Consider the following 23744-nt stretch of genomic DNA (forward strand, 5'->3'; position numbering starts at 1 on the left):
AAGTAGTGAAGGAGGGTTTGAATCCAGGTTTATCTCACTCTAAAGTGTTTTGAAGGCTGGCTGGGGATGGGAGTAGGGATTGAAGGGAGAGGGCTGGAGAGAATGTGCATAGTGGTTATTCTTAAGTGAAGGTGTCGTGGATCATTTCTAGTTTCTACTTTTGGACATTTGTGTTGTCTAAGTTTTTCCCAATGGGTATATATTGTTTAACTGGAAAATTTGAAAATGACTTTAAGTAGAATTTTTAGTGAGTTTCCTTTAATATTTACATAAACCCAATTATAAGGGCAGATTAATTGTCAGCCTGGAAATAAGCACTGCTAAAGTACTTGAGGTCAGTTTCTTCTCTTAAACACGTTAAACATCTTCCTTGTGATGTTGTTTACATATTGTGTTTGCTTAGCAAAACCTTTCTTTCCAAATAGTGCCAACCTAAATGATAGCTTGGCCCCAGCTGAATTAGCCCAGAGGGTAACATGCTTTGATAACTAAGAATCATCTCAAGTCAAAGATCCCTCTTCCAGCAAACCTCAAACCTCTTAGAGAGAATGAACTTCAGGATATTTTTAAACAACTTAAAAGAGGATGAAGCTTAATTTTTACCAATCTCAGTGAGTGAGGTCTTGGTATTATCAAGTGGGCTATTATTTCTTGGAACTTAACAAAAAATAAGTCCCTTGACTTATTTAGAAGCCCAGCTGAACTCAAAGCACAGTTTCAACTACACAAAATCCGGAGTCCCGGGGAAGACACACTCAGCACACTGGCATGGGTTTACATGCCCACAGGGTCTGCAGTGCTGAGAGCAATCAGAGAAATTGCTAAGCATGGTTAACTTCTCTGTCTGGAGCTCCTGATAGAGAGAGCCTGGGAAAAAATGGGTGATCCTAGCTCTAACTCGCTGAGCACCTGCCCTCATGGCCTTTGGTTTGTAAACTGCTGCTGGCTTCCTCCATCCAATGGCCATGGTGTCCACCCATGTGGCCCTTCCTGGTGGCATCTGATAGAGAGAACCTGGAGAAAAATGGGTGATCCTAGTTCCTGCTCTCCAAGCAGCTGCCATCGTGTGTTTTGGTTTGTAAACTGCTGCTGGCTTCCTCCGTCCAATGGCCATGGTGTTCACTCATGCAGCCCCTCCTGGTGGCATTTCACAGTCCCTTTTTGCAACTCCATTTCCATGTTTTAGGGGATTATAGTCTCCCATCCTGGTGCCTTCAGGGCCCTCTATGGTGAGCTCTGTGCATCCCTGTGTATTAGCTCCTATAGCTGTGGTGCTAGGGGTGCCATAACCGCACACCATGGACTAAACAACACACCATGGATTAAACAACAGAAGTTTACTTTCTCACAGTCCTGGAGGCCAGACGTCTGAGATCAAGGTGTCAGCAGGGCTGGTTTCTCCTGAGGCCTCTGTCTTCCCTGTGTCATCCCATGGGCTTCCCTCTGTACACATTTGAGTACTAATCTCTCTCTTTTTTTTTTTTTTAACGGAGTCTTGCTCTGTCACCCAGGCTGGAGTGCAGTGGCATGATCTCAGCTCACTGCAACTTCTGCCTCCTGGGTTCAAATGACTCTCATGCCTTCATGCCTCAACCTCCCAAGTAGATGAGGTTATAGGTGTGCACCACCACACCTGGCTAGTTGTTTTCACATTTTTAGTAGAGATGAGGGGTCTCACCATGTTTGCCAGGCTGGTCTCAAACTCCTGGCCTCAGGTGATCTGCCCGCCTTGACCTCTCAAAGTGTTGGGATTACAGGTGTGAGCCACTGTGCCTGGCCTGCTCTTCTTGTGAGGACACCAGTCTTGTTGTATTGAGGCCCACCCTAGTGACATCTTATACATCTATCTCTTCTTGAAATACCTATCTCTAAATACAGTCGCACGTTGAGGCACTGGGGGTTAGGACTTCAATATATAAATTGGGGTGAATGGGAGAAAGCAGACACAATTCAGCCCATACCAGCTGTGGTAACGAATTACAAGTTTAGCAGCTTAAATAACAGAAACTCATTATCTTACATTTCTGTAGGTCAGAAATCTGATACCAAGCCTGACCGGGCTGAATCAAAGTGTTGGCAGCTCCTTTCCATGGGTGCTGGATAGAGTCCGTTTTCTTGCCTTTTCCAGCCTCTAGTGATGTCCATCCTTATCTTCAAAGCCAGCCTGGCCAGTGAGTCCTTCTCACGTTGCGCCTCTCCAGCCTTCTCTGCAGATACATCTTCCCCTGATTCTCCTGTCTCCCTCTTGCATTTTAAAGGACTCTTGTGATTTTATTGTGCTCACTTGGATAATCCAGGATAATCTCCCTATTTGAAGGTCAAATGATTAGCAACCTTAATTCCATCTGCAGCCTGAATTCCCCTTTGCCATGTAAGGTATCATATGCACAGGTTCTGAGGATTAGTATGGAGACATCGCTGGGGGCCATTATTCTGCCTACCACACTCCCCAAACCTAGAGTTCAACACAGATAATTTCTCTGTGTTAAACTCTCCAAATGTAGGCAGCATCTCTTTACCATGCAGGCAGACAAATAGACAAAAATCGAAATTATAATGTAGATTTTGTGGGGATGCCTGTGGAGGGTGTTGGGGGTTACTGGAGACAGCGAAGACTCTGCAACATTATGGCACCATGCCAAGGAAGGTGGGTTCTCCTTGTCTACACCCAGACAGGGTATAACCTACCAGAGCTGGGGACAAGGGAGAAAGGGGCTGGAATATAACACAGCTCGTAGCCTCATTACAGAGCTGGTGCCAGATGCATCCCTCCTTCTTGTGCCAAGTGGCCCTGCTCCTTCCCTCTAAGGAGCACCTGGTCTCCTGGCGCTGGAGGGGGTCTGTCCTCAACTCTTGACTCAACATCCCCCAGGCAAGCAGTGCAAATAGCTTCTTAGCTAAGCAGTTATCCGCTCTGCCTCTGAAAACCTTGCTAAGGAGCATTTGTCACACAAGTGGATGTGGTGATTTTTTTTTTTAAAGGTTTCCTGCCATCTTGTTTAGATAAGGTGTTGAGAGAGCACCCTTTTGCTCCTGTGGTGGAACAGAGCCAGGGAGCTGAAAAACAATGAAGAGGATTCATCATATCTTCCAAGGTAGAAAACCTCAGGATCGTGAATGACACACCCAAGACTTTGGCTACTTTGTGGCCAACCTAGAACTTGAATCTTCGGTGTCCCAGTTGCAAATCTAGTGTTCTTTCCATCATGAACTACTTCTGCAACAGGTTAAAATAAAGTTTAATATCAACCTCATGGCTATTCTGTTTAGCAGTTCACATGAATTTGTACCCTTATCATTTTTAGAGCAGGTAACTGATTTCTTTTTCTCTCTTGCAGGCAAGAGCCACTTGTTTTGTGTTTGCTGAATGGTTTTGTTTTATTCCTAATGCATTTCTACTATTTATCTACATCAGTTTTTCTTTTGCCTTCATTCCTGAAGCTATTTATTTTGAATTTTTTTTTCCCAGAAATTGTATGCAATTTTTTTGTCAAATCCCCTTTGGTCCTTTGTGGTCTGAAGTGGAGAATCACTAAATACATGAATTAGATATCTCCCTTATCTGTGGAGGGTTGTTTTCTTGGAACTCTTGTAAGCACTGGAACTCTCTGTCTCAAGGGATACACTGCGCTGTATTTTTGTTTTCAGCATTGACTGTACGCCGGGTTCTATGCTAAGCAGAAGACACAGATTCTGCTATCTGGGAGGGTCAGCCCAGCAAGAGAGAAGGACATAATTCAAATAGTCACATGAATAAGTGCATAGTTATAGACCAAGAGAAGCACTTCAAAAGAAGGATCAGGATCTGTTGAGTGTGTATAACAAAGGGAACCTACCCGATCTGGGAGATGAAGACTGAGAAGGAGCTGGGAAGGCTTCCACTTGGCCAGGGGTTGGAGTATGAGCCATGCTGGGCAGAGAGGGCCCATTCAATACAGAAAGAACAGCACATGCAAAGGCCCTGGGGTGGAAGGGGGTTTGTGGATCTGCTTTAGTCCTTCTGGCTGCTCAGCTCCTGACCCAGACGTTACTGAGCCTTGCCTTGTCCTGGGAACCATGTGCCTCTGGGTTCTGCCCACATCTTAGTTGGATCTCATCCCCTAACCTATTAGTTTTAGAAGACTGGCTTCACCATTCTTGGAACCCCTGTCCAGAGTGACCAAATGAAACACACCCAAGGAGACAAGCATCTACTTGGTTTTCTCACTCTGGTCCATGATCATCAACAATTCTCTACATCTTCCAATTAAGACAATTTCATGGAGTTCCCTGACCTAGTGCCTCAAAGGATCACCATGCAGATCTAGCAAGTTAAGACCCTTGAGCTGTGTGGAAGAGTCTCAGGTGCCACAGAGCCTTGCTAGCATTTGCTTTTGGTGAAAAGTTCTCTTTGGAAGGTCAGAGATAGCTACATTTCCCAAAGGGAGCTTGTGAGTAATTGACATCAGGGTTGGGTTTGAGGTGATGGGAAGGATACTTTTAACCTAATAAATGACCTCTTTTCTGCACTCTCTACCCCCTCCTTGCAGTAATCTGGTGGCATAAAATTTTTGAAATTGTTTTAGCCACTATGAGGCAACATAACATTTTGGAGAAATAACAACAACAACAACAACAACAAAATGATTGGAAAACTAGGGGGAGAATATTCCACATTGATTTCTCCATCCTGCCATGAACAAACCCAGAAGGGGTAGCCTCAGGCAGAAAATACCTAAACTCTCCACGTTTGGAAATCCAAGGCATATCTGAGGGTTCTCCAAAGCCCCCAGCAGAACCCAACACAGCTCCGACTCAAGCTTCGTTTTCCTTGCAGAGCAAACAAAGGGATGGTGTCTCCACAATCCCCAGGTGGTCATAGAAAATAAATCTCACAGCTGTGGTGGGAGGCAGGACTCTGCCAAACTTGTTATATATTTAGAACAAATATCTCTGGGAAAGCTAACCTATGTGGCTGCTTAATGTATTCCCTGTGGAACAACCCACATCCCTCTTCTCAAATCCCCTCCAGCCAGCCATGCCCCTTCCTGCCTTAGAGGGCTGTATCCTTTAGTGGCTCAACGCCTCTCTCCCTGGGCTGTTCCCAAAGGGCTCAGCTCCCAAGTGGCCTCTTCGTCTTCTGCCTCCTCCCCATCCAGTCTCCTGCTTTTCAGTGGGGTCAATCCTGAGAGTGAAACACTGACTTGAAATTGATCTTCCCTGAGGTTGGATGAGTGATGATCCCTGTTATTCTTGGAGAAGTATTTTCTTTTGGTTAAGTAGTAGATTAGCCCAAACCGCGTCTCTATTCAGTGGCATCCCAGAAGATGTGAATGATATATTTTGAGATAGTGAGTTTCCCCTGAAAGCCCTAAAATAGGAACCCTGGTAACCTCTGCTTTTATGTATGTGCTTGGCTGGTCCTATTAACACTAGCTGGATCAGTGCATGCAGATTAAATCATTTTTTACCAGTTTTCCGTTGATACACTCAACCACCCTTTCCCTCCCTCCCTCCCTCCCTTCCTCCTTTTCCCCCTCTCCTCCCTCTCTCCCTCCCTCCCTCTCTTCCCTTCCTCCCTCCCTCCCTCCCTCCCTCCTTCCTTCCTTCCTTCCTTCCCTCTCTCCTCTTCCCTCCCTTCCTCACATTCTCAATACCTGTTCAGGGAAGTGTAGATTGCTGGGTTGTCTTGTCATCATTAGGAATTTTTCTCCCCAGGTTCATTCAGAGCCCAGGTGAGAGGGCTGATGTTTCCTGGATGTAAGAGCATTTCTCCGGGCAGTGATCCACCCCTGTCATCTTAATTCAGCCCCTGGATCCAGTATGGCATGACAGCAGTTAGGAGACAGTTCAAGCCAGCAATTTGTGTCACCGTTTTTTAGTCTTTCCCATTAGCCCAAGATGGTTTTTTGTTTGTTTGGTTTTTTTTTGTTTTTTTTTTTTTTGCCTGCTTTGTTTTCTTACATCAAGATCCCTCTTTATTGCAGGAAGAACTAATTAAAGTAATTCCTCTCCCTGTCCTTTGCAACTCACATTTATGGGTAGGAAAGTGGCTGAGATGAACACATTTAAGGGACTGGAGGGGCCTTAAGGTAGAACACCATATGGCGTGTGGCTCCACGTCTCAGTGTTGCAGTTCTCAGGTGGGTTTCCACACAAGGGCACCTCGGTTGAGCTCTTCAGTCTTCAGGAGTGTGAGATGTAGTGATGAGTCTACCTATGATGCTGCGGTGGAGATCCTATGAGACAGGGTGGGTGGAAGCTCCATTTTAACCAGATCATGGCACACAAACTCACGAGCTTTGTATGCTGAGTTGTGTGCCCCAGGGAAAGTGTGCTTATTGGTGACTTTACCAAGTGGGAAAGGAGAACGTGATGACTGTTCAATTCTGTAGATGCAGCCTTGTCACCTGACTCCGAGAAACCTAACTGGCCCACATTGTCACACTCCAGCTTTATGTACTTGAACAGGTAATTCCTCTGTGATTGTGCCTTAGTTTCCTCATCTACTAAGTGAGGGGATTGCGCAAGATTTCTAAGATCCTCTCTCTGCTGAATTTCAGAATCTATCTATCATTGACCAACTTCCAATTTACCCTCCACATTGCCCCTGTTACCCTGCATTCTAGCCATACTGGACCAAGAGATGCTCTAGAAGCTTGCCGTGGCCTGCAGATCACTAAGGATGCTTTTTGTGTGCCCCAATCTCCTCCAGTCTCACCGCTCTTTCTACTGGTTACATCTTATTCACCCTCAGGTCTTTGCTTGAAAGTCATATTTTTCTAGGAAGCCTTCTCCCCACCTCCACCAAGCCAGGGGGAGGCTCATCTCCAGCATGTTTGTGGCTATATAGCTCCCTGTTTAGGGAAGAGTGTGTCTCTGCTGAATCATAAGCTCCTTGAAGGATGGGGCTGTGTCCTGCTCTAATTGTGTCTCCAGTTCCTAACACAATGCCTGGCACATAGCAGACAAGCAAACAATATTTTTTACCTGAACCATTTTTAAGAGGCTGTGCTGCCGCTCAAAACATGGCATCATGCCAGCACAGATCTCCCTCCCGGGAGGCAGGTGGTGGGCCAAACTTGCAGTGCTCTCTGACAAATTGACTCTTTCTAAATGATGGTCATTCCACTTTCCAAAATACCCAACTGTCTCCCAGGGGGCAGAATTGGCCTCTATCTGTGCCTTGTCCTCTTACGTATCCCCAGAGTGACCCTTTATCTTTAGAACGAGCTGGGAACCGTGTGGACTTGCCCATTTGTTCCTTTTTTGAAGCATAACGTTAACACTCCCCCAAGCATGCACGTCCCATTTTAGATGCATTCTGGCAAGCCGATTTCCTGTTCCCATTCAGTCAATCATCTTCCATCCTTGGCAGGAAGGAGGACACACAGCTATGCCTGTGCCAACCCCAACATATTTCTAATTCCATCATGGCCGGGTCTGTGCTGCCTATGCCATAGGATTTTAAGATGCTTTTAAAAAGTCGTGTGTATGGGTGTTTCACAGCCAGGACTCAGAATGCACAGCCTGAGCTAGGACTGCAATGTGGCCGAGCTCGCATCTGTGAATCAGTCATAGCCCATGACCTTTACTTAAGGACCAAAGGTCCTATGTCATAGTAGGAAAGACACCGCATGACAGAGAGGTACTGCCTGGGTACTGAAGATTGTGGTGTGATGACTTCAGAGTGAAATGGAGCCAAGAACAGCATCTAGCCCAGAGTGAGTTCATGAGAGTCAGCCAGGTGTTCCTAGTCCATTCTTTATATGTTGCAAAAGAGGACAAAGAGTATTTGCACAGGGGTGGGCCAGTAGCCCTTAGTATTGGCAGTGATCCATTTATCCATTTCAAACTCTTATGATGCTATGAAAACTAACTCTCCTTCTGATGTTCCTTTGACCACAGGCAAGTATAGATCCACTTCTTGAGGACTTTGATGTATATCTGTGGGCTGTGTGTGTGTGCATGTGTGTTGAAACCTCCTTTGTCTACTCTGAGTTCCTTAGCTTAGTTTGAAGTTTCAGTAGGTGCCTCCCTGGACTTATAACCTAACTCCTTTCTTGTCATTTATTCCCTGCTAAAATCTATAATGTCCTTTCTGCTATGTCAAGAGTGATTTTGACCCTTACCCTTCTTTCTCCACGCTCTGATATTTTTCTTTCATTTCTTTTTGGAACATAAATTTGATTTCCCGTTTGCACGGCCCAGCATGAACCTGAGGGTAATTACTCTAATTTGCAGCTGCATCGAAAAGGCAAAGACTGGAGCCACCATTCCATTCAGCTTAAACTCTCCTCCATCAGGCCCCTCTCCTCAAAATGCCATTCCTTATCAAGACGATTTCAGCATCAAGTAGGAGCTGCACTAAAAATTTATTTAAGTTTCCCTTTACTTTTCTGATAGCTGTAAAAATCTGTTCTAAAAGGATAGAGGCATTTTTTTTTCCCTACCATTTCTCTGTAGCCTATGTTAATTTTGCTCTTTTCTTGCCACCCAATTTTGTTCTCTTCAGTACTGTTCTCAGCTGGATCCTGGTGTTTCACTCCACATATTGAACAAGCAAAGCAATAATACGTTATGATTAATAAGTGGCTTGACAGGCAGGAAAAAAGGAAATCTTATTCATTGCATCAGTGGTGCTGTGCAAATGCACTGTTTTTGAAAAATACATTTAGTCAGCAGGGTGGTTTTTGTCCAGATCCTTGGCCCTTTGCTCTCCACTTCAGCTGGATGTCCTGTTTCCTTCACCTGCAAATTTCAGTCTTGCAGAGCATGAGGGCATGGGTTCTAAGGATGCTTAAAGCCTTGCCAAATCTTAGGAACTCATTTTTGGAGGCCAAATCCCTCATTACATAAGATATATTAATACACATCCACATCCCACTTGCAATGCAATTTTGTATAACTCTCCAAGAATTTACACTTGAGTTGTATTTGACCTGTCAATATAACTAAGTCCTCCTGTGCCACTGACCTTCTCCTGCGCCTGTACGGGTGTGACTCATACAACTTACAACAGTGCTATGGTCTAGGCACTCTTATTATCCAGATCATTTTGTAGTTTTTTGACTTCTATTGCATATCTATCTATTTCTCGTAGGAGGTTTTATTTGCATGACTTGGAATGATACATTTTTTTTCAGATCTCAAGAAGTTTTTCTCCTTTGAAAAGCTCACTGGCTCTGGATCTGCTTTCTCTAAGGTGGTAGCTACAAACCATCTGTGGCTACAAAACACTTAAAATGTGGCTAGCCCAAGCTGTGCTTTGAGTGTAACATACACCCTAGGTTTCAGGCTTAGTACAGGGAAAAAAAGAAATGTAAAATATCTCATTAATACTTTTTTTTTTTTTTTTTTTGAGACGGAGTCTCGCTCTGTCGCCCAGGCTGGAGTGCAGTGGCGCAATCTCGGCTCACTGCAAGCTCCGCCTCCCGGCTTCACGCCATTCTCCTGCCTCAGCCTCTCTGAGTAGCTGGGACTACAGGCGCCCACCACCACGCCCGGCTAATTTTTTTGTATTTTTAGTAGAGACGGGGTTTCACCATGGTCTCGATCTCCTGACCTCGTGATCCACCCACCTCGGCCTCCCAAAGTGCTGGGATTACAAGCGTGAGCCACCGTGCCCGGCCAAAATATCTCATTAATATCTTTTTATATTGACTACATGTTAAGATGATAATGACGATATTTTGGCTGTGCTAAATAAAATATATTATTACAATTAATTTTAACTTTTGTTTGTGTGTGTTTTTTACTTTTTAATGAGATTACTAGAAACTTTTAAATTGCATACACAATTCACATTATATTTCTGCTGGACAGCATTGCTCTACATAGCATGGGAAATGATGTGGGGGTTAAAATGGCCCTGGATGACTCCTGCCTTCACTGGAAGTATATCAGTGTCCTGAAGGAGGTGGAGGATTCATCAATATTCATCCACACAGCAGACATCCATTGAGGGTCTATGCTATGCCAGACATTAGGCAAAATGCTAGAGACAGGGGGAGAGCAGGATAAATAGAGTTTCCACCCAGGGCCTCTGCATCAGGGCGCCTAGCCACAGCACACACACGGGCTGCAGTCCAGGATATGCCTATCCACTAAGCTTGAAATTGCATGGGGATCCCTGATGCTGAGGAAGGGGTGGGCAGGAAGGAAAGAGCGCCTCCTGGAGACAGATCTGCACCGTAGAAATAAACAGACTTTGGAGATTGCACATTGAAAAAGTGAAGAAACTACTGATCTCTATATGCCCTGTGCTTGGCACATAGAAAGCTGGTGATAACTGTGCACTGAGTACTAACGTCAGGCCCAGCAGAGTCCAAAAGGACCTGGGCAGTGTTGCTGCACTTGAAGGAAATGGTTCCTTTTTCTCATTCACACGAAAGGGCTGTCTCTCTCCCAGCTGTGCTTTTTGAGGGTTGCATGCCTCTGCTTCCTCACCAGCCCTGTCTGTGCCCTTACAGAGCAGGGGCATTGAAAGTCCTGGATACCTGCATTGTCTCTGGACTCCACACCTGATGCCCTGACCCTTTGCCTAGATTCTTTTTTTTTGAGATGGAGTCTCACTCTGTCACCCAGGCTGGAGTGCAGTGGCACGATCTTGGCTCACTGTAACCTCCGCTTCCTGGGTTCAAGCAATTCTCCTGCCTCAGCCTCCTGAGTAACTGGGACTACAGCTGTACACCACCACCCCTGGCTAATTTTTGTATTTTTAGTAGAGATAGGCTTTCACCATATTGGTCAGGCTAGTCTTGAACTCCTGACCTAGTGATCCACCTGCCACGGCCTCCCAAAGTGCTGGGATTACAGACATGAGCCACCACGCTCAGCCCCTTTGCCTAGATTCTAACCTCTGGCCTGGATTCCTGAGACCGCCACCCTCCAGGCTTAGAGGGTCTGCCGCAGCTTTGCCATATCTGACCACTGACTTCTGACCCAAGGCTGGGTCTGACCTTACCGAATGGCTGCCAGCGAGGTTTCTCTTCTGTCCTCTTCCTGTCTAAAAAAGTCTCACTTATTTGCTGTCTTCCTGACTCCTTCTGCTAGAAGTTGAGCTCCTGATCTCGTGTGTTCATTCGTGTATCTGCAGCGCTGAGGACGCTGCTAGTTCAGGCTGGATGCTGTGTGACCGTATGGTAGTGAGGACAAGCCCATCACCGTTACATGGGTGATGAGCTGCCTGCATCCCTCCCACTCCCCTTTGGCTACTGTGTGTTGTCAACAGTCTTGATTCCAAGATGTGATATCCTGGCTTTTAGGAGAAAGAACTTTGTTGGGAAGGTGGCAGACACTCTCCCCTCACCCCCAGGGACCCTCACCCTTGTATGATCACTTCTCCTTTCAGTGTAGGAGGAACCTGCGACTCTGATAAGATGTCACTCCCGTGATTATGTTACCTTACTTGGAAAAAGGGAGATGGATGGAGTGGGCTTGCTGTAATCACATGAGTCCTTTCAAAGCAGGGAGTTGTCTTGGCTGGTAGTAGAAGAAGTCAGAGACATTGGAGGCATGAGAGAGTGCAGTCTTGGCACTGACGACTAGGCTGGCTGTGCTTCTTGTTCCTGCCATGCCCTTTGCCTTGGTTTTGTCTCTTGACCTTTTCCAAGCTGCTACACTCTTTACTGCATCCCAGCCTCCAGCCCTGTGCCTGGCACATAGAAAGCTCTAGATAATTGTTCACCCCAGCAGAGTTCGAAGTGCTGTGCAGAAGAAAGGCAGTCTTGCCTGTCACTAACTGCATCCCTGGCTTTGATGGGCAAAGACTTTGCCCAAGTGTCTAAAGTGACACATCATTCCCCTGCTCATTAGAGATGAGGATTTTCTTCACTTTTTCAATGTGCACCCTCCAAAGTCTTCTTGTTTATTTCTACAGTGTAAATTTGTCTCCAGGAGATGCTCCTTCCTTCCTGCCCACCCCTTCCTCAGCACTGGGGATCCCCATGCAATTTCAAGGCTGGGCAAGTCAGGTGACAGCAGTAAAGTCACTCATTTCTTGATTCTTTCTCTGGCATAAAAGCCATACAATCCCTGTCTTTTAAGGAGTTGGGGCTGGCAGAGAACAGAGATGTTCAGTGGCAAATACCCTGCCAACCTCGTGATGTGCGGCGAAAGGATGACTGGGCGGGAAGAGCCAGCGTCACACCACATTCTCAGCTGAGTTTTCCAAATTCTGTCTTTACCCAGGTAGTGATATATAAAGCACTTTCCCTGAAAAATGCAGGCGCGCAATGAGCCCAGGCCCTGAGGTCTGACAGAGAAGGAAGGTGACTGGAGACATCATTTATTACGTCCTTCCCATGTGCTTGGTATTTTTCCAAGAACGTCCATGTTTGAGTTGATTATCCTGTTTTACAGAAAAGGAAACTGACACTTAGAGAGATTGAGTCACTTTCCCCAAATTGCACAGCTATGAAATGAACGAGCTGGACAAGCACCCAAGTGTTCTGACTGCAGAGTATAAGCTCCTTCCTGACCACGGTGCTGGGGTGTCTGAGCTCTGTCCAAGCTCCATGACCTTAGAAAACCATTAAGTCTTCCTGAACTCAGTTTCTTGTCCTGTTCTATGAGGATCTGCATGAAGACTCAATGACATTATTTATGTCAAGGGCTTTGCATGGTGGAAACTCTTGAACAACAATAGAGCAAAGATGCCAGTGGGGCATCTACTGGCCAGTGACCTGTGTGTGGCCGTCTGAAATTAAGGGGCGTTTGCCCAGAGTCTGCCCCCTTGTTCGGGTAGGAAGGGAAAAGCTCAGTGGTGGTTTTGGTGGAGGCCACAAACTGGCAGCAAACGTCCAGGGGAGGGCACTCTTCTCTCACAGCTCAATGAGTCCTCCAAGGCCTTGCAGTGCAGCTTTTAAGAGGTGCGGTCAGCCTTTTAGAAACGCTGAGCCCCAGGCCAGCCATGGCGGTGGCAGAGCTGCATGGGAAGCATCCCTGGACCGATTCAGTGCCTGGTTCTTCAGGGCCACAGCAGCAGACGGCCCCATTATTTTCAGGCTACACAGACAAGTGCATGTGGGTGACCGAATATGTCATGTTTCAGCTGCTGCATGGGGGGCTGGAGTTGAGGGGATCGGCGCACTTTTGAGGCAGGACTTTGATTCTCCCCATGGCTCTCTTTTAACCCTGGGGATCCCTGGGGAGGCAGGATGTGGCTCCGGCGATTTGCAGAATCAGGAAGGAAGTGGTTTAGGTGTTTGAAGCCACACTCTGCTCTCCAGCCTGGAACTCTCTCGAGCCCCCTATTCCAGGCATCCAGATTGTGTCCTCTCTTTGCCCACCCCACCCTCGATGCCCCCCATATACTCCATATCCGGGCCGACCGCCCCACCTATCACCCTGTATTCGAAAAGCCTTTCCTTCTTCCTCCCTTCCTTCTGCATTCCCCCATTCACCATTAACAATGATAATGGTTTGATAGATTTCTCTTTTCACAGATCAGGTAGGAAAACTGTTTAGATGGAAACTTTCAATACCTTGATCTCTAAAAGTGATGACACAGTGTCATTCTAGACACAGTGTCAGTATATTTTCTAATCTAATATTCATCGCAAGCTTGCTGCGTACTAGAAATGCTGAGCCCTCTAACTCACAATGATTCCATAAGGCAGGTGCTATTACCATTCCCATTTATAAATGACACAACTACAACCACGGAGGGTACATTTTCCCAGAGAGGGTAAATCGGTTCACTTACTTAGTGTTTGGAGGTGCTAAGTCTCTGACCCAGGTCTATTGTATACAAACCCCACATTCTTAGCCACTGCTCCTGTGCTGGCTCTGTTGATGTCTGCCTTAGTCAGCTCAGGCTGCCATAACAAAGTCCCACAGACTGAGTGGGTTAAAGGGCAGACATTGATCTTCCACAGTGCTGGAGACTGGAAATCCAAGAGCAAGGTACCTGCAGATGCACTTCCTGGTGAGGGCTCTCTTCCTGACTTGCAGACAGCCACCTTCTCACTGTGTCCTCACATGGCAGAGATACAACAATGTCTCTCACTTCTTATACAGCCACAAATCACCTCATGAGGACCTTACCCTTGTGACCTCATCTAACCCTAATTACCTCCTGATATGGTTTGGCTATGCCCCCAACCAAATCTCATCTTGAATTCTCACATGTTGTGGGAGGGATCCAGTGGGAGGTAATTGAATCATGGGGCAGGTCTTTCCTCTGCTGTTCTCCTGATAGTGAATAAGTCTTATGAGATTTTATGGTTTCAAAAAGGGGACTTTCCCTGCACAAGCTTCTTCTCTTTGCTGCTATGTGGGACATGCCTTTTACCTTCCACCATGATTGTGAGGCCTCCTCAGCCACGTGGAACTGTAAGTCCATTAAAACCTCCTTTACTTTCCAGTCTCAGGCAGGTCTTTATCAGCAGCATGAAAACGAATTAATATAGTAAATTGGTACCAATGGAGTGGGATGCCACTGAAAAAATACCCAAAAATGCAGAAGCAACTTTGGAATTGAGTAACAGGCAGGGCTTGGAACAATTTGGAGGGCTCAGAAGAAGACAGGAAAATGTGGAAAATTTGGAACTTCCTAGAGACTTGTTGAATGGCTTTGCCCAAAATGCTGATAGTGATATGGACAATAAAGTCCAGGCTGAGGTGGTCTCAGATGGAAATGAGGACCTTGGTGGGAACTGGAGCAAAGGTGGCTCTTGCTATGTTTTAGCAAAGAGTCTGGCAGCATTTTGCCCCTGCCCTAGAGATTTGTGGAACTTTGAACTTGAGGGAAATGATTTTGGGTATCTGGCAGAATAAATTTCTAAGCAGCAAAGTATTCAAGATGTGACTTGGGTGCTGTTAAAGGCATTCAGTTTTATAAGGGAAGCAGAGCATAAAAGTTTGAAAAATTTGCATCCTGACAATGCAATAGAAAAGGAAATCCCATTTTCTGAGAAGAAATCCAAGCTGACTGAAGAAATTTGCATAAGTGACAAAGAACCAATTGTTAATCCCTGAGACAATGGGGAAATTGTCTCCAGGGCATGTCAGAGGTCTTCACTGCAGTCTCTCCCACCGCAGGCTCAGAGGCCTAGGAGAAAAAAGTGGTTTTGTGGGACAGGCCCAGGGTCCCCATGCTGTGTGCAGCCTAGGGATCTGGCATTCTCCATCCCAGCTGCTCCAGCTGTGGCTGACAGGGGCCAACGTAGAGCTTGGGTCTTGGCTTCAGAGGGTGCAAGCCTCAAGCCATGGCAGCTTTCCATGTGATGTTGAGCCTGCCAGTGCACAGAAGTCAAGAGTTGAGGTTTGGGAACCTCTGCCTAGATTTCAGAGGATATATGGAAACACCTGGATGTCCAGGCAGAAGTTTGCTGCAGGGGCAGGGTTTTCATGGAGAGCCTCTGTTAGGGCAGTGCAGAAGGGAAATGTGGGGTCAGAGTCCCCACATGGCGTCCCTACTGGGATGCTGCCTAGTGGAACTGTGAGAAGAGAGTCACTGTCCTCCAGACCCCAGAATGGTAGATCCACCAACAGCTCCCACCGTGTGCCTGGAAAAGCTGCAGACACTCAATGCCAGCCTGTAAAAGCAGCCAGGAGGGAGGCTGTACCCTGCAAAGCAACAGGGGTGGAGCTTCCCAAGACCATAAGAACCTACCTCTTTCATCAGTGTAACTTGGATATGAGACATGGAGTCAAACGAGATCATTTTGGAATTTTTAGATTTGACTGCCCTGCTGGATTTTGGACTTGCATGGGGTCTGTAACCCCTGTTTTGGCCATTTTCTCCCACTTGTAATGCCTGTATTTACCCAATGCTTGGATTGTCTCTAGGAAGTAACTAACTTGCTTTTGATTTTACAGACTCATAGGTGCAAGGGACTTGCCTTGTCTGGGATGAGACTTCAGACTGTGGATTTTTGAGTTAATGCTTGAAATGAGTTAAGACATTGGGGAACTGTTGGGAAGGCATGATTGGTTTTGATATGTGAGGACATGAGATTTGGGAGGGGCTGGGGTGGAATGATATGGTTTGTCTGTGTCCCCATCCAAATCTCCTCTTGAATTCTCATGTATTGTAGGAAGGATCCGGTGGGAGGTAATTGAACCATGGGGGCAGGTCTTTCCCATGCTCTTCTTGTGATAGTGAATAAGTCTCATGGGAACTGATGGTTTTAAAAAGGGGAATTTCCCTGCACAAGCTTCTTCTCTTGTCTGCTGCTATGTGAGACATGGCTTTCACCTTCCACCATGATTGTGAGGCCTACCCAGCTACATCGAGGTGTAAGTTCATTAAAACCTCTTTTTCTTCCTGGTCTCAAGTATGTCTTTATCAGCAGCATGAAAATGGACTAATACACCTCCCAAAGGCCCCACCTCCAAATACCATCACACTGGGGATTGGGTCAGCAGGTCTGAAATCAGGGGGTGGGGAGGTAAGAGGAAAGATGGGCCCCTTCTAAAGACAGGCATAACCCAGATCTGAAAAATCAGATCTGCCAGTTAGAGATGGGGTGAGCCTGGCCATGTCACTTAGCCTCTCTGATCTTCTATATCCTCCCCTAGCAAGTAAGACTGGTGATGATGATGGTGTGGGCCTCACACTGTAAGGAGTTCTTGTTGCAGGTAAATCACTGACCACTGCCTGGCTCATGGTGTGGACTGAAATGTTAGCTCATGAACTACCCGAATGAGAAGGCCCAGTCTGGTTTCATTGGTCAGGTGGATGGTGCTAATGATTCATCATTGATGAACACCCTTTGCTATTTACAGAAAGTTTTCCCACATGTGAGCTCAGCTGCAGTTGCACTGCTCACTCTTCTGCTGCCTCTAGAACCTAACCCCAGGGTCCAAGGACTTGAGACCGGGGCATTGCATGGGGCAGCTGTATGGTGGGGTCACCATGGGAAAACCCAGCTTTGGAGGACAGCTCACAGGTGACCACATTCTCCTTTGCAGTTTCTCAAAGAATGGTGAAAAGGCAAGATTTAGATTCAAATTCAACATGTATTCCTACCTACCAGGTTCTGGATTCTGTGCTAAATACTTTATTCACACATAAAACATTATTTAATCCTTTTAGAGAGAAACAAATCTGTAAGTAGGGGCCAAGGCTCCAGAGGGTTTTTAAAACAAAATAGATCAAACCCTACCATCAAGCACGAACATGTTATTCATTCTTCCCCCATCCCCTTTTCGTCATCAGGGATTTGATAGTTATTTTCAAGATAAGATGGTTTGAAGGCCTGGATGCCAGCCTGCATCCATCTCTTTTACTTCTTTCTTTGTCTTGCTCAGTGAGTCTCAAATTTTGGAGTGTATAAAATTTAATGTACATTCCTGAAAAAATAAAAACCCAGGGCTAGGGCACTGTATAGGCAATGGAAACCATGTAATGGGGTAATTTTTGCCTTACATGCTGACCACAAATACAAACCCTTTCTTTGAAACAGAACATCACGAGGTTGTTCACTGAGGAGATCTCAGAATTCATCTGGTTGAATCTTCCCATTTTAGAGATGGGAAGACTGGGTGCCAGAAGGACCAATTGGATCATGGTGGATTGTAACACTAATTAGGGATAGAGCCGGGAATGTCTTACTGGAATTGGGTTGTCTGCTGACCAAACGTCTGAGCTGTAATTTGACTCAAAACCGCCAAGGGTTTTAAAAGAATGCGACAGATTGGTTTCCTGGCTTCTCTCACCAGGTTGTCAGGAAAGCAGTTGGTTCCAGATTTGCCAGGATATCCAGAGAGGTAGCCCTGGCTGGGTAGCCTTAGAAACCCTGTCATTGTCCAAAAAAACCCTTTGCTAAAGCCAGGATTCTGAATCTTTTTCAGAGACAAACACTAGGTAAGACGAGTCACCAATGAAAACCATTCAGCTCTAACCCCTCTTTTAAAAAATATTCTTTCTTGCATGTTATCTGTGGGTTTTCATGATGAGAAGACCAGGCAGACCATGGGTCTGTAGGGGAGCAGGCAGATTTTTCCTTACTGGAGAGGCAGAGAGCCTTTCCCTCCCGTCCCTAGACTTTTATCAGGACTCATAAGCTCAGCCCAGAAGCTCTGGGCAGATAAGAGATTTAAGTCAATTTTGTTAGGGCAATTATTTTTCCTGCTCAGACAGTTCACTGTTGGATGCTAAGGGGCAGCAAGGGTTTGCAGCTGCTCAGGTGTGTCTGTGCCATCTTTTTGTCCTCAGGGTTACCACAATTGGAGCAAATGTTCGAACTCCTCTAGTGTCTCCAGCCCATTTGCCCTCAGGGATGAATCTTTTCCCATCTTCCACTTGGCTCATCTTAGACCACCATAAACTCAGCCATCTTTTTATTAGCTAGTAACAGACAAGGGCTAAAGGAATTTACTGATTAGATGGATTAACTCTTTAGCTAGGGAGAGTCCAACCCAGTGTGGGACATGCTGAAAAGTCTGTCTATAAATGTCTCAATAGCTGACACTCAAGGAAAACATTCCTCTTGGGAAGATATAAAGGACTGTCAGGCCAAATAACACTGTGCACATCTGTCTCGTGTCACAAAGCTTAGTACTGTACTAAGTTGGTTACTGGTCCCTTGCTAATAATAACAAGGACAATAATAATTGTTAACATTTAGCAGGTCTTTGCCATGTGCCAGGCACTGTTCTAAGGGCTTTATGTGTACGATCCAATTTAATCTTCACAGCAGCCCTATTTGGTATGAAAAAGTAGGATGCCCATTTCAGATATGAGGAAACTGAGGCACAGATAGAGTAAGTACCTTGTTCACACTCTGCTAGACTAGGAAGTACAGGAGACAGATCATAAGGACATGCAGTTTTCCTGTGTATATTGTATTAATCCGTTCTTGCATTGCTATAAAAAATACCTGACACTGGGTAATTTACATAGAAAAGAGGTTTAATTGGCTCATGGTTCTGCAGGCTGTACAGGAAGCATGATGCTGGCATCTGCTTGGCTTCTTGGGAGGCCTCAGGAAACTTATAATCATAGAAGAAGGCAAAGAGGAACGGCATCTCACATGGGCAGAGAAGGAACAAGAGAGAGAGGGGAAGGTGCCGTACACTCGTTTAAATAACCAGGTCTCGTGAGAACTCATTCACTATCATGAGAACAGCACCAAGGGGATGGTGCTAAACCATTCATGAGAAACCACCCCCATGATCAAATCACCTCCCACCAGGCCCCACCTCCAACACTGGGGACTACAATTGAACATGAGATTTGGGTGGAGACACAGATCCAAACCATATCACATATGTAGTTTTATTACAAGGGTTTGGGTTTCATCTTACCTCAAGGTTAAGTTTAACATCAGTAGATGGTAGATGCCCGTCTTCCTTCACTGGGCCCAGAGGTACCTGGTCCAAATATAACTGACTTTGAATTCTTATGGAAGGATGCTTCAGTGGATTGTGAAACCCAAAGGAGGTAGGGAGGGAAGATTCTTCGGAGGGGATTGGCAGTGTTCTCAGGACAGTGGACATGTGCTATCTCTGGCTTCTGGTACCCATGCATCCTTCTGCTGCTAAGTGTATCTGACCTTGCTTTCTCCTGCCCCCTGTCTGTGTGTCCTGGGAGGGACTTCACCTCTGACTTAGGTAGCATTTGATGTAGGTTTTAGCTAATCAGAGCATCATATTTTTTTACTATAGTGACTGAGTCAAGGATGGGCATAGGAGCCAAAAAGAACAGAGCAAGAGACCCAGATGGGCAGTCTGGCAAAGGAGCTCTGTGCTCTTCTACTAGTCCACAGTCTATGATGATGTCTAGTCTGGAGCTGTGGCAGCCACCTTGGCACTATGAGGCAAGAGCTGACTGAGCATATTGCCCAACCCAGAGGAAGTAGAGGTGAGAGAAGGAGAGGGAGAACCCCACGAGTCAAGCTGTGCGTACCATGGATATTTGAGTTTGCTCACCCATCATCAAGGAATTTTAATTGATATAGCTTGTCATATATGAGTATAGTTTTATTAGCAGGCATTCAGAAAATGGTTAACCAGGGAAAGGTGTGGTATGCAAACCTTCCCTTAGAAACCTCTTCTGTTGGTCAGCTAACTCATCACTATGGTGAATGAAGCCCGATATTCTGTTTTACCATATACCAACCTGAAGTGCAAGGAGCAATTATTCTACAAGAATTACTTCAATAGGGCGGGGGACGGGCGGGGGGTTCATTTTACAGAAGGAAAATCAGGCACAGAGAAATTATGTAATGTATCCACAGTTATACAGTTAGGAATTGGAAGAACCCAGATTCAAATGCAGGCAATTTTGATCACGAATCCAAGCTTTTAATCACTATGCCTAATAAACAGTTTTTAAAAATCAAGAATATTTATTGAGGACCTACTATGGGTCCATTATGGAATACATCCATGAATAAGATGCCCAAAGATCCCTCCCTCATGATGTGAGCACTCAAGTGCTTATGTATGTGTGTGAAAAGATAGAAAATAAGGAGTAAAATTAGCAAGTAATGTTAGAAGGTAGTAAGTTCTGTGAAAAAGAACTGACACACACCACTAAGGGGGATCAGGGTAGAGGGTTCCAGTTTTCAATAGAGAGGTGAGAATGAGCCTCTTTGAGAAGATGACTTGGAAGAGGCGAGGGAGTTACTTACAGGAATATCTGAGCAAAGAACATTCCAGATGCAGGAAATAGCCAGTGCAAGGCCCAGAGGCAGAAGGTGACTGGTTTGCTCAAGGAGCAGCAGGGAAGCCAGCGAGGTTGGAACAGAGTGTGTAGAACACAGTAGATGAGGCTAGAGAAGTAATTCCAGATCTCAGAAAAGACTGGCCCCTGCAGGATTCTGAGCAAAGCAGAGATACGATCTGGACATGGCTGTGAAACAGCCAGCTGTCAATGGGTGTCGACGGGAAGTGCTGGCACAGGAAGACCCAGGTGAGAGATGATGAAAGCTGAGTGCCAGCAGTGGAGGGGGTAAGAGGTGGTCAGATTCTGAATATGTTTCAAAGAAGAAATAAAACTTTGTAATAATTTTAGATGTGCAGCAGAAAGTGAGGCATCAGAGATAACTGTAAAGTGTTTGAGCAAAACTTGAGTAATTCAATAAAACCCAATTCTTCTTTGAACTTCACTCCTGTGGCCAAGGAATCAATAACCTCTTCTGCCTGGAGCCACTTTTGGTTCTGTTTTATCCAGAAGTGCCTCCTTGAATGAGCACACTGCTTTTTGACAGAGAGTTCCTATGTGAATCACCCCATTTCATTCCCATCACAATCCTGTGAGATTCTACTCCCATGTGCTAACTAGGGAAACTGAGGTTCAGTGAGATAGTTGTTCACTTGACCCAGCTCACATAGTTGATGAGCTGATGTTCTCTATTCTGTTACAGTAGAAGAATATTCTGTTATTATTAAGCCACAGTAGAAGCAATTGCCTCCTGGTTATAAGGTAGCTAATTGCACCTAGCAGATCATTTTCATCATCCATGTGGTCTATTGCTTTTAAGCTGTGAGCATTGAAACAGATTGTTCTTCTGAAGGCTTATCTGTAAATACCTTCTTTTCATTTGCTGTAGATTTCTACAACATCATGCCTTAATATCTAACACTTTTGTCCTTGCTTTTGGACAAAAATGTACCTGTATTATGTTCTACTAGATTAAAACACCTACCTTGGTTTTTGTTATTGTTTGTTGTTTGTTTGTGGCTACTGCTCTGTGACATACTTGTTTTTTTCTACTTTGTAGGGAGTAACTTGATAAGCAAGATGACATTTGATAGCAAAGCGGAGGAATGGGTAGTTGGCAGAGATAATTTTAAAGTCCAGAAAAGATGTAAAAATCACGTGGGAATGTAAATAATCGATCAAACCAGCTGTTGTCTGGAATTTCCACCAATGTCTTGATGTCACTACTGGGGCGGCCAGAGTCTCTTCCTGCTGAGACAATTCCATGGTTGTGTTTTCATTGCCGTTTTCCTGCAGAGGCTGAAGCTCCACTTTTCTGCATTCTACCTGCTTTTTGAGTACATAAAATGAAACACACAGAGGCATGGCTTCTTTTTTTTAAGCTGCATTCATGCTGTGTTGAGGTCACAGATTTTAACCAAGTCAAGCAATGTGGATGTTGAGGCTTCAGGGAGATGGTTGTCTCCAACAGCTGTCAGCCTTGTTGATGTGTATGTACCTTCTGCTACATCTTCTGCAGGACCATTCCCTCCTAGCATCTCTGTGACTCCAGTTTTCCTCATTGGAAATGAGTGCTTTGTTGCAGAGAAGAGAATCACTCCAGCAGGTGTGTAGTCAAATGAATTTTTAAGTGTGAATTCCAAATACAGAGAAGAGGAGACGCAACAGGAGAGGCAAGGGTGGAAAGGTGAAGGAGGTTTCTGCTTCTCCTTATGAAATAAATCGGCAATTCCAATAGAGTCAACCATTTCATGCCTGGATGGTCACAATCACCTGCAAATGGGACTGCAGCCTCCCTTCAAGATCTCCTTCTTCCTGGCTATTCTATTTCTCTGAGATCAATCTTCCCAAATGACTTCTGAAGTGCCCTCCCTTACTGAAAGCCCCCGGTGGACCTGTATTATCTATGGGTCAAACACACACCCCTGGTCTCAGTGGTCAAGGACAGAAAGTGATAGAATCCAACCTAAACCCAACCATGCTGCCACCCTCTTTTGGGGCCTTTTCTTCACCAGCTCCCAAGTGGCCCAGACTTCTCCCTTCATCTCTCAATGATGACCAATGTGTGGCTGGCCCCTCAGAGGCTCCTTCCCAATAGGAGCCCTCCCCATTCATTCTGACCCAGGCAACAGTCTACCTTTCTATGGTGACTTTTCCCCCCATTTCCAAGATGCATTTCACATGTAACTCTGTTCCTTTCTTATATCACAAATCACCTTACGTGAATATTTTTGTAGTGCAAAATCACAATTTGAACATTTGGTGCCACCTGTTTTGCTTTGCCTCGCACTGTTTCCTTGAAGCAAGTTCACTAAGGTGAAATGACCTTCCGAAGACTGAGCAAAACATGGGATGCTTCACGAATTGGTGTGACATTCTTACACTAGCACAGCTAGTCTTCTCTGTACCATTCTCATTTTAATATGTGCTGCCGAAGCTAGCCCCTGTGATGATGGCTTCACCACACCACCCATCCCTGCCTAGCCGCTGGCTCTCTCTAGCCTCATGCAGCCTGGCACCTAATCAGACACTGTTTTATCTGGGTTCAGTCTCATCTTAATCATAATCCAGGCTTGTTAAATCAGGGATCTTGCATTCAGTTTCGTTGTTAATATCGCATCAGTTATCACCATCCTCAGCACAGAATAGACAATGGTGAAACCCACATTTTGATTTAAACTCACACAGAAAAAGAAGGAAAGATCTTTTCTTATTTATTGCTAAGCTCTCTGGAAAAGGACATCTTGGTATATTTGCTGATGGCGTCTCTCAGTTCCTGAAGTCCCGTCAGTCCCCTCAAGGGTGCTGGCAATGTTTGGTGTGGATGGTGCCTCTGAGGCCCGCCCTGTTGTGGGATATAAACTTGTTCATTCATTCATTCTTCCATTCAGAAAGTGTGCACAGAGCACCTGCTCTGCTCTTGGCATGGAAATGTGGTTCAGAAAGAGACAGGAGCTTGTGGTCAGTCTCCTGTCAGGGGCAGCACTGCGGAGGAGAGAGAGGGAGACACAGCAAACGAGTAAGTGAATCAATAAGGCCTTCCCACTGAGATGCGGCTCTGCGGGAAATGAAACACAGATTGCAGTAGCGAGTGGATAGGGTAATGGGGTGGCCGTGGTGAGGCCTCAATAGCAAGATCAGATCATCC

General features: G+C 45.6%; 1 protein-coding gene and 1 pseudogene across 2 annotated transcripts in view; one reads left to right on the forward strand and one right to left on the reverse strand.

Moving 5' to 3' along the window:
- The window catches only part of KAZN (kazrin, periplakin interacting protein), a 1219269-nt gene that overhangs the window by 210960 nt on the left and 984565 nt on the right, over positions 1 to 23744 (forward strand). The gene's annotated exons all lie outside the window — the stretch shown is intronic.
- LOC116813967 (U6 spliceosomal RNA) lies at positions 22938 to 23038 on the reverse strand (annotated as a pseudogene).

The sequence above is a fragment of the Hylobates moloch genome, unplaced genomic scaffold (genome assembly GCF_009828535.3).
Source record: "Hylobates moloch isolate HMO894 unplaced genomic scaffold, HMol_V3 SCAFFOLD_9, whole genome shotgun sequence".
Lineage (NCBI taxonomy): Eukaryota > Metazoa > Chordata > Mammalia > Primates > Hylobatidae > Hylobates > Hylobates moloch.